Source organism: Chrysochloris asiatica, unplaced genomic scaffold (genome assembly GCF_000296735.1).
Source record: "Chrysochloris asiatica unplaced genomic scaffold, ChrAsi1.0 scaffold00157, whole genome shotgun sequence".
In the NCBI taxonomy this organism is placed as follows: domain Eukaryota; kingdom Metazoa; phylum Chordata; class Mammalia; order Afrosoricida; family Chrysochloridae; genus Chrysochloris; species Chrysochloris asiatica.
Genome location: NW_006408675.1, coordinates 2,401,910 through 2,410,717, shown reverse-complemented (window position 1 = coordinate 2,410,717; position 8,808 = coordinate 2,401,910).

Here is an 8,808-nt window from a genome sequence, read left to right as displayed (position 1 = left end):
GAGCATTGTTTCGTTCTGCTGTGCATGGGGTCGCTATGAGTCGGTTCCGACTCGATGGCACCTGACAACAACAACAACATCATGAGGTGAGTCCTTTTGGCCATGTCACCATGAGGTAATATCACATTGTGGGACCCTCCAGCCTGGTTAGCCCTTACTGGCCCACAACTAACCTATATATTCGTTGTGGTTGGAGTCTCCACAGAAGGCACTTTAGCCATTAGGAAAATTCCAAAGTTTTAGATATTGTCCCTCAAGAACCAAAAACAAAGATCAAATTCTTTGGCTAAAGTTCCACTCTAACTCCCAGAAAGTCTTTAGGTAAGAAGCAACTGCTAATGCATAGTGAAGATGATGAAAGTGGGACACAGGCAGGTCACATACATGAGGACAGGTAACGACCGTGGTAGACTGGAAAAGATATGTCTTTACAATGAAAGCAGTAGTTACTCAGCTCCTGTTGCTTTATTGTCTCATGGTTATGTTGGTCCAGTGTTGCCAGAATTGTCTCAACAATTTCAAATATAGTTAGTCTGAGTCACACAGTGTAAAATTTTTATAAAGAAAATATCCTTGTTCAGGCCACTCTGTAGATTGCCTCTCCTTGACTAAGAGTCTACTCATAGTCTAATAAGCTGTGGTTAAGAAACACAAAGGGAATCGGGTCACATGATCTGTTGTCTATATGTTGGAGCAGGGAAGTTGATTTCATAAGAACAGGGATGTTGAAGGGACTGATATAGAAAAAGTTTCTTTTATACTCCTAAAGAACAAATTGAAGACTTGAGAGAACTTAAATAATGTATTCTACTGAGTTCATCTTCCAAAACTGGTATTCATAAGGTTTTCACTGGTCAATTTTTTTTTTCCCCAGAAATACATCACTGGGTCCTTCTTCTTCTTAAACTATCTGAGTCTAGAAGCTCCGCTGAAACTTGTCTACCATTGATCACTTTACTGGTATTTGAAATATTGGTGGCATAGGTTCTAGTATTACAGCTACATGAAAGCCACCACAGTATGACAAACTGACAGATGAGTGATAGAGGAAGAGAATCTTCCTCAGTTACCACATACACAAAAAGGTTCTGTATATGCCACTCTGATTCTGAGTTGCTTGTTTGAGTCAAAGTGAGGACAAGGTATAAACAGTGAGACTTCAACCCTTCAGCTTCTAAAACTGAAACATGGGCCAAAGAGGAAGCTACCTTGGATATGTGATTGAAGGCAGCTCGAAATATGCCAAAACACTATTGTCACTATTAGAATATGAAGTTTGCATCAGGCATAATGTATTCCTTTGAATGACAGCACCATGTGCCCAGAATATTCGGCTACAAAGAGAATAAAATCTTCAAGGAAACAATGAAACTCTCAGTCATGGGTATGTAAATTACTGCACCAGCATTGGTAGACCTAGCTTGGTGAGCTGAGGGAAAGGGCTTGGGGTAGGTAAGTTTTGATGGGAGAAGACAGAGAAGCCTTGGTTGAATGTTTCTCAGAAACAGTAAAATCAGAATTTTTCTTCACAGATAAGGAAACTGAAGCCCCAAGGAGTTTAGATTCTTGTGTCTTAAATTGAACTTGGGTCTTACTTCTAGCCCAGGGCTTGTCAAATGTTTGTTAGCAGGCTCTGGGTTTCAGGTGGAAGAACCAGAGAAAATACGGCATTTAGCTGTCAGAACTATGTCTTTCTGTAGTATACTTTCAAACGAAACACATTTTTCACCTGTTAAAAGTAGACAGTATCTTGAAATACAGTGATTGAAGGACAAATGGTCCTTGACTTGACAGAGCCTGTTTATAATTACTGTGTTAGGATAGACACACTTTAATTAAAAATCATGAAAATGACCTTAACTGTGCTGGAAAAGCTATATTAAAATCCTGGCTGAGGAGTCAGTTTCTATCCAAACTCCTGTTTTCAGATACCTACCTTTCCTTTATTAAAAGATTTTCTTTAGCCTAAAATTTCTCAGAATTATTCTCTGGCATTAATGGCTTTGGCAGTAACTGAAAAAGCAATAAGCCAAAAGACAGACACATAATTCAAACTAAAACAATCAGCTGTGGACAAGGGGGAAAGTGGTCAAGTCTTTTGATCTTACTGTCCTCTTTGAAGGAAATTGCAGGTCCTATAAGGACTCAAGAGATCATCTGGTCCAGCCCTTTCACTTTATACACAAAAGGAATGAAGCTTAGTATCAAGTGACTGTCCAGGGGTACTGTCCAGTGATGAGACAAGTGGGACATATCAGTATCAACTCCAATAGATGCTGGCTCATGGCAATCCCGTGTGTATCACATTGGTTTTCAATGGTCGAGTTTTCAGAAGTAGATCACCAGGTGTTCCTTCTACCTCTCTGCTAGCAGTGGATTGCACTGATGATTTGTAACACCCAGGGACCCTATCTAGTCACTGTTCAGGAAACTGAACTTCTCAGTCAACTGAAAAATAGATATAATTTTGAAATTTCAAATAGCATCATTTATTTGGTATCAGTACTTCTGAAAACACCAGTCCTCAAAATACTTGATTTAATAAATAATTTATAGAGAAAGAAGAATAATTACAAAGGAAAAGAGGAAAAATGAAAGAGGGATCCAGGACCATAAGTATGGGAAATACTACATACTATACAAGGGGACTTCAAAATGTTTGTGGAAAAATGGAATCAAAAGATTGTGATGTAAAGCTAATATTCTTCCATGTAAACTATCACATAATTCACAATAAAACATTAAAAAAGAGAGAGAGATGGGGATAAGATTCTTATGATTCATGACTAATTGCAACTCTCACAATTATAAAGGTAGAAGTTTTATAACAAAAATGAGGGAGTAGTTAATCTTACAGTCCAGAAACAAAAGGACCCTAGGACCATCAAGGGAGAAGAGCACAAGAAAAATGCAGGAACTTATCCAGAGAAGCAGCAACACCAGAGATAGAGGCAGAGATGGGGACATGGAGAGAGGGAGCAGCTGAGGATGCTACAATCATGGAAGAAGGGACTAAGAGATAGCAGCCAGGAGTGTGCCCTTTGATGGTGTAAATTATTATATATGCTTTAGTGTTAAAAAAAAAAAGGAGCTAAAGTGAATAGAGAAAAATACTGTTAACTGATGGTACATGGAGGGGATTGTAATCATTGTAATGAAACAAGGTGTATGATTTGTTGAATGTAAACTGATGATCTGCCCTGTAAACTTTGACTCAATCCAAAATAAAACTTAAAAAAAAAGATAATGAAATTTTTCAATGAACTTTTTGAAGTCCCCTCATATTTCCCTCTTGGAGATTCACATCACACACTAAGGAATCTGAGTGAGCAGTCCTGCCAGAAAAAAATCTGTTTACTTCAAAATTCTTTTTCCAAGCCACATCTATTAACATCCTACAGACCTGGTGTTCTAGGAAGCATACATTGGGACATGCTGGCTTAGTGAGAAAAGAAATGAATTCCAAAACAATTGGGCTGGAAAAAAAAGAAATTGAAACAGTATGGCTCATGTCAAACAAGAGTTCAAAAATGGTACTATGTCATCTTCATTTCCTTCCCCTGCCTTTGATCCTGGGATCATAGAGAGAGTGGAAGGTTGGGGTGTCCTTGGATAGTGAAGATAAGGAGAATAAATTTGCTCTTTAATTTACCATTAAAGGCTATGTAGAGGAATAAAAGTATAGACCCTGCCTTTGCCACACTCCTCATGGGTATTTTAATCCCTACCTGAAATATAATGCTTTGAATAGTATCACCACATATTTATAACTTCTTTACAGTGAACTACCATATTTTTTTCCCTCAAAGCTGGTAGAGTTACAGTCCCACCTCAGAAACTGTGAATAAATCAAATTTGGCCTTTAAATAAACTAATTTGCAAGATTTTTAAAAAATATTAGAGATTTTTTTAAAAAAGAATAGGGGACTTCAATATCCCAAAGTGTGAAAATGCCACATTTTTATACTCAAATGATTCAAAATAGATGAACAGACTGCTTCCAAACCTTCTAAAAATATGTACCTCCAGGCATTTAAAAAAAAAATCAATCTAAAGGGTCATTTATTTCAAGAACCTAAAAGCTTGATTTAGTACCCTACAGCTGACTGGGTACTCGAGACCAGGGCTGAAGAAAGGTCATTCACACTCCTCCCTAGCCCCTTAATGATATGTTTAGCTGGACTAAATTTAGACCTGTCAGAAGCTTTTGATTCCATTAACCATAAGGTATTGGTGACAAGGCTGTGGTCAATGGTAGGCGGGGGCTAAGCTTCTTTTGAAGTTGGCCAGAAAGTCCATTCCTGGAAGGAGAGTGTCAATAAGTAGCACAGAGAACTGCTCATGATCCATGTATAACACCTGGGAGGTCTTCTCTTTCCTCTCTATTTATCTTATGTGGGTATGAGACCCTGGAAATCATCAATGGAGGCAACAGCATCTTCTGGATGATACTCATCTTGTTATTTTCTTTTCTACTGATCCACTCAAAGCTACATTTGCTTTTGGCTTGGATCATAGTTATTTTGGTTTGGGCAGGAAGTCACTGGCTTGAAGTCAACCTGGATAGACCAAGGTTGTGATCTCAGGTCAGAGGAAATGCTTTAAGGATGTCAGAGATGGATGTGTATCACAGCTATTCAAAGATGGTCTTCTAACAGGTGTTTCATTTAATGAGGCAGTGTTCTTGTTTCTTTGATTCAGAGCTGCATGTGTCTACACCAACTTCCAGAATAGGCATCATTACACTCAGCTACTGAGTGTAACTACTCCTTTAGTTCATATACATTCCACAACAGTTATATGTACCCTCTTCTCTGCTAGAGTATGCAGGGAAATTTCATTACTATAATTTTTTAGCCCAATGAATTTTTGTGGGGTTCTAATGTGGCATTGTAGGCTAAGCACTGGACTGCTAACCTCAAAGTTGGTGGTTCAAGCCTATCAGCCATTCCTTGGAAATAATAAACAGTGTCACTGTGAGCTGGAACTAATTCGATGACACCTAAAAACAACAAAATGAGTTCCTATAGCAATCAATTCAAATATTTTTCACCCTCCCAAGATTTTTCATAAATGGATTTAATTCGGTGTACATTTATCTGTAGAAAAGAAAATGTTAATGTTCTACTTGAGAATTCCCCAGTCCAGTGGGGATAAAATACCTTTATAATAGTACTGTCTATTACTACATTTCAGCAAATTCTGGAACTGTAAGGGAATTCATTAACCCATCATAATCTTTTCACTTTATAGAATGGAAAAAATAAGACTTAAGTACCTCAGTGGAGATAATAATTTAGCAGAATCAGAAAATATCTATATAGTAAGATATCTATAAACACCTGTAAACATCTTCAGTTGGAAGATGGAATTTATGAAGTATGAATCTAAGAAAATTGGAAATTGTCAAAATAAAAATGGAATGCATAAACACTGATATCCTAGGCATTTAGTGAGCTGAAATGGACTAGTATTTGTCATTATGAATCAAATGATCACATAGTTCACTATGCCAGGAATGACAAAAAGAAGAGGAATGGTATCACATTCAAATCATCAAAAAGAATATTTCAAGATGTGTCTTGAAGTACAATGCTGTCTGTGATAGGATAATATCCACACGCCTACAGAAAAGACAAGTTAATAACACTGTCATTCAAATTTACCCACCAACCAATGAACTCAATCATGATGAAATTGAAGCATTCTACCTACTTCTTCAGCCTGAAATTGATTTAAAATGATATCAAGATATATTGATAATTACTGGTGATTGAAATGCAAAGGTTGAAAACAAAGATGAAGGATAAGTATTGGGAAAATATGGCCTTTGTGATAGAAACAATGCTGGCGATTGCATGATAGAATTTTGCAAGACCAATGACTTCGTCATTGCAAATACATTTTTAAACAACATAAAAGATGACTATACACATGAACCGCACTATATGGAATACACAGAAATAAAATTGACTACATCTGTGGAAAGGGACAGTGGAAAAGCTCCATAAAACCAGGCCAGGCTGTGAAACAGACCAGACCATCAATTGTTCATGTGCAAGTACAGGTTGAAGCTGAAGAAAATTTAAACAAGTCCACCAAAGCCAAATTATGATCTTGAACAAATTTCACCTGATTTTAGAAATCATCTGAACAACAGATTTGATGTATTAGACACTAAGACCGAAGACCAGGAAAGGTGTGAAATGACATCAAGTACATCATACAGAAAGAAAGCAAAAGGTCATTAAGAAGACACAAAAGAAGAAAAAGATCAAAATGCATATCAGAAGAGACTCTGAAACTTGCTCTCCAGTATAGATATACTAAAGCAAATGAATAAATGAGGAGGTAAAAGAGTTGAATAGAAAATTTCAAAGGTCAGCTACAGAAGACAAAGTCAAATATTATAACAAAATATGCAGAGGCCTGGAGTTAGAAAATCAAAAGGGAATAACATGCCCAGAATTTCTCAAGCTAAGGAAACTGAAGAAAACATTCAAGCCTCGACTTGAAATATTGAAGGATTCAATGGCAAAATATTGAATTATGTAGAAAGCATCAAAAGAAGATGGAAGGAATACAGATTCGCTGTACCAAAAAGAAATGGTTAGTATTCAAACATTTCAAGAGGTATAGCATAGGAAAAAGAGCCAGTGATATGGAAGAAAGAAGTCCAATGCACACTGAAAGCATTGGCAATGAACAAGGCTTTGGGAACTGATGGAATACAAATGGAAACTGTTCAACAAACTGATGAAGCACTGGAGGCACCAACTCACCTTTGCCAAGAAATTTGGAAGACATCTATCTGGCCAACTGACTGGAAGAAATCCATAATTTGTGACCATTCCAAAGAGAGGTGAACCAACAGAACGTGAAAATCAATGGCCAATATTATTAATACCATATGCAAGTAAAATTTTGCTAAAGATAATTCAAAAATGACTGCAACAATACATTGACAGAGGTTCAAGTTGTATTTAAACGAGGACATGGAATGAGGGATATTATTGCTGATGCCAGATGAATCTTGGTTGTAAAAAAAGAATACCAGAAAGATGCTAACCTGTGCTTTATTGACTACAAAAAGGTGTTCAGTTGTGTGAATCATGACAAGCTATGGACAACATCGCAGAGAATGACTATTATAGAACACTTGATTGTGCTCATGAGGTACCTGTACATAGACCAAGAGGCAATTGTTCAAATAAAGGAAGGGAACACTGAACGGTTTAAAATTAGGATGTCTGAGTCAGAGTTGTACTTTTCACCATACTTATTCAATATGTATTTTTTTGGAAATAATCCGTGAAGCTGGATTATATGAAGACGAATGTGGTATCAGGATAAGAGGAAGACTCAACAACAACCTGAGATATACAGATGATACCACCTTGCTTGCTGAAAGCAAAGAGGACTTAAAATATTGATGAAGATCAAAGACTTCAGTATGGTTTGCACCTCAATGTAAAGAAAACAAAATCCTCACCACTGAACCAATCAAAATAAATGGACTGAAACTGTCAAAGACTTCATTTTGCCCAGATCAGCCATCAACACTTATGGAAGCAGCAGTAACAAAATCAAAGGATGTATGTTATGGTGTTTGAGGAGAATGTTAAAAATACCATGGGTTGCCAAAAGAATAAACTAATCTGTGTTGGAAAAAGTACAGCCAGAATGCTACTTGGAAGCTCAGATGGCCAGACTTTGTTTCTTATACTTCAGACATATTATCAGGTGGGACCATTCTTGGCGAAGGACATCATGATTAGTAAAGATGAAGGTGGGAGAAAAAGAGAGACCCCCTGAAGAGATGGATTGGCACAATGACAGCAGCAATGAGCTCAAGTGCAGCAATGATTGTGAGGTTGGTGCAGGACTAGGCTGTGTTTCATCCTGTTGTGAATAGGGTTGCTATGAGTCAGTATCTACTCAATGGCACATAACAACAACAACAACATCTTTCCAAGCTTATCAATCATGCATGGTTCTAACCATGAGTCAAAAAGTTAGAGTAAGACAAAAAGGATAGGATGAGACAAATAAAAGGTGGAAAAAAACAACATAGCTGTGAATTAATTAATGGCCTCTTCTCACTGCATCATTTTCACCCTTTTCTCCAAAACTATATATAGAATCAATGACAGTTGGCTTATTTTTTTTTAATTAATGTTCTCTTTAGACTTAGATAAAACATTTACTAGCAAGTCTCATGTGGAATATTTGCTCAACTATATGTAAAGAGCAAATTAAAAATAGATAGAGGTAGGTATCTAAATAAGCCCTACTCTCCATCGTTGGGATTACATATACCTCAGTTATTTATACTGCAACTGTGCAATTTTCTTATTGCTTATTACATTCACTTCATTCATTCATTTACTGACCATCTGAGATGTTCAAAAAACTGTGCTGCACATTCTAAGAGATGTAAATAAGAAGAAGACTTGGGTTCTACTTTAGAGATTTAGAAATTTACAGTTTGATAAGAGAAAGAAAATATTTCTCAGGTTGCAAAATTCTACGACTCTGACATTACACATTTGTGTAATCTGACATTTGTGACTCAAAATAAGGAACAGCTGCAAATATCCATTAATCATTGGAATGTAAAATGTATGAAGTATTCATCTAGGAAAATTTGTGGTCATAAAAATGAAATGGAATGCATAAAAATTGATATCCTAGGTATTAGTGAGCTGAAATGGACTAGTAGTGGCCATTTTTAATCAGATAATCTTATGGCCTATTATGCCTGTAATGATATATTGAAGAGGAAAGGTTCTGCATTCATCATCAAAA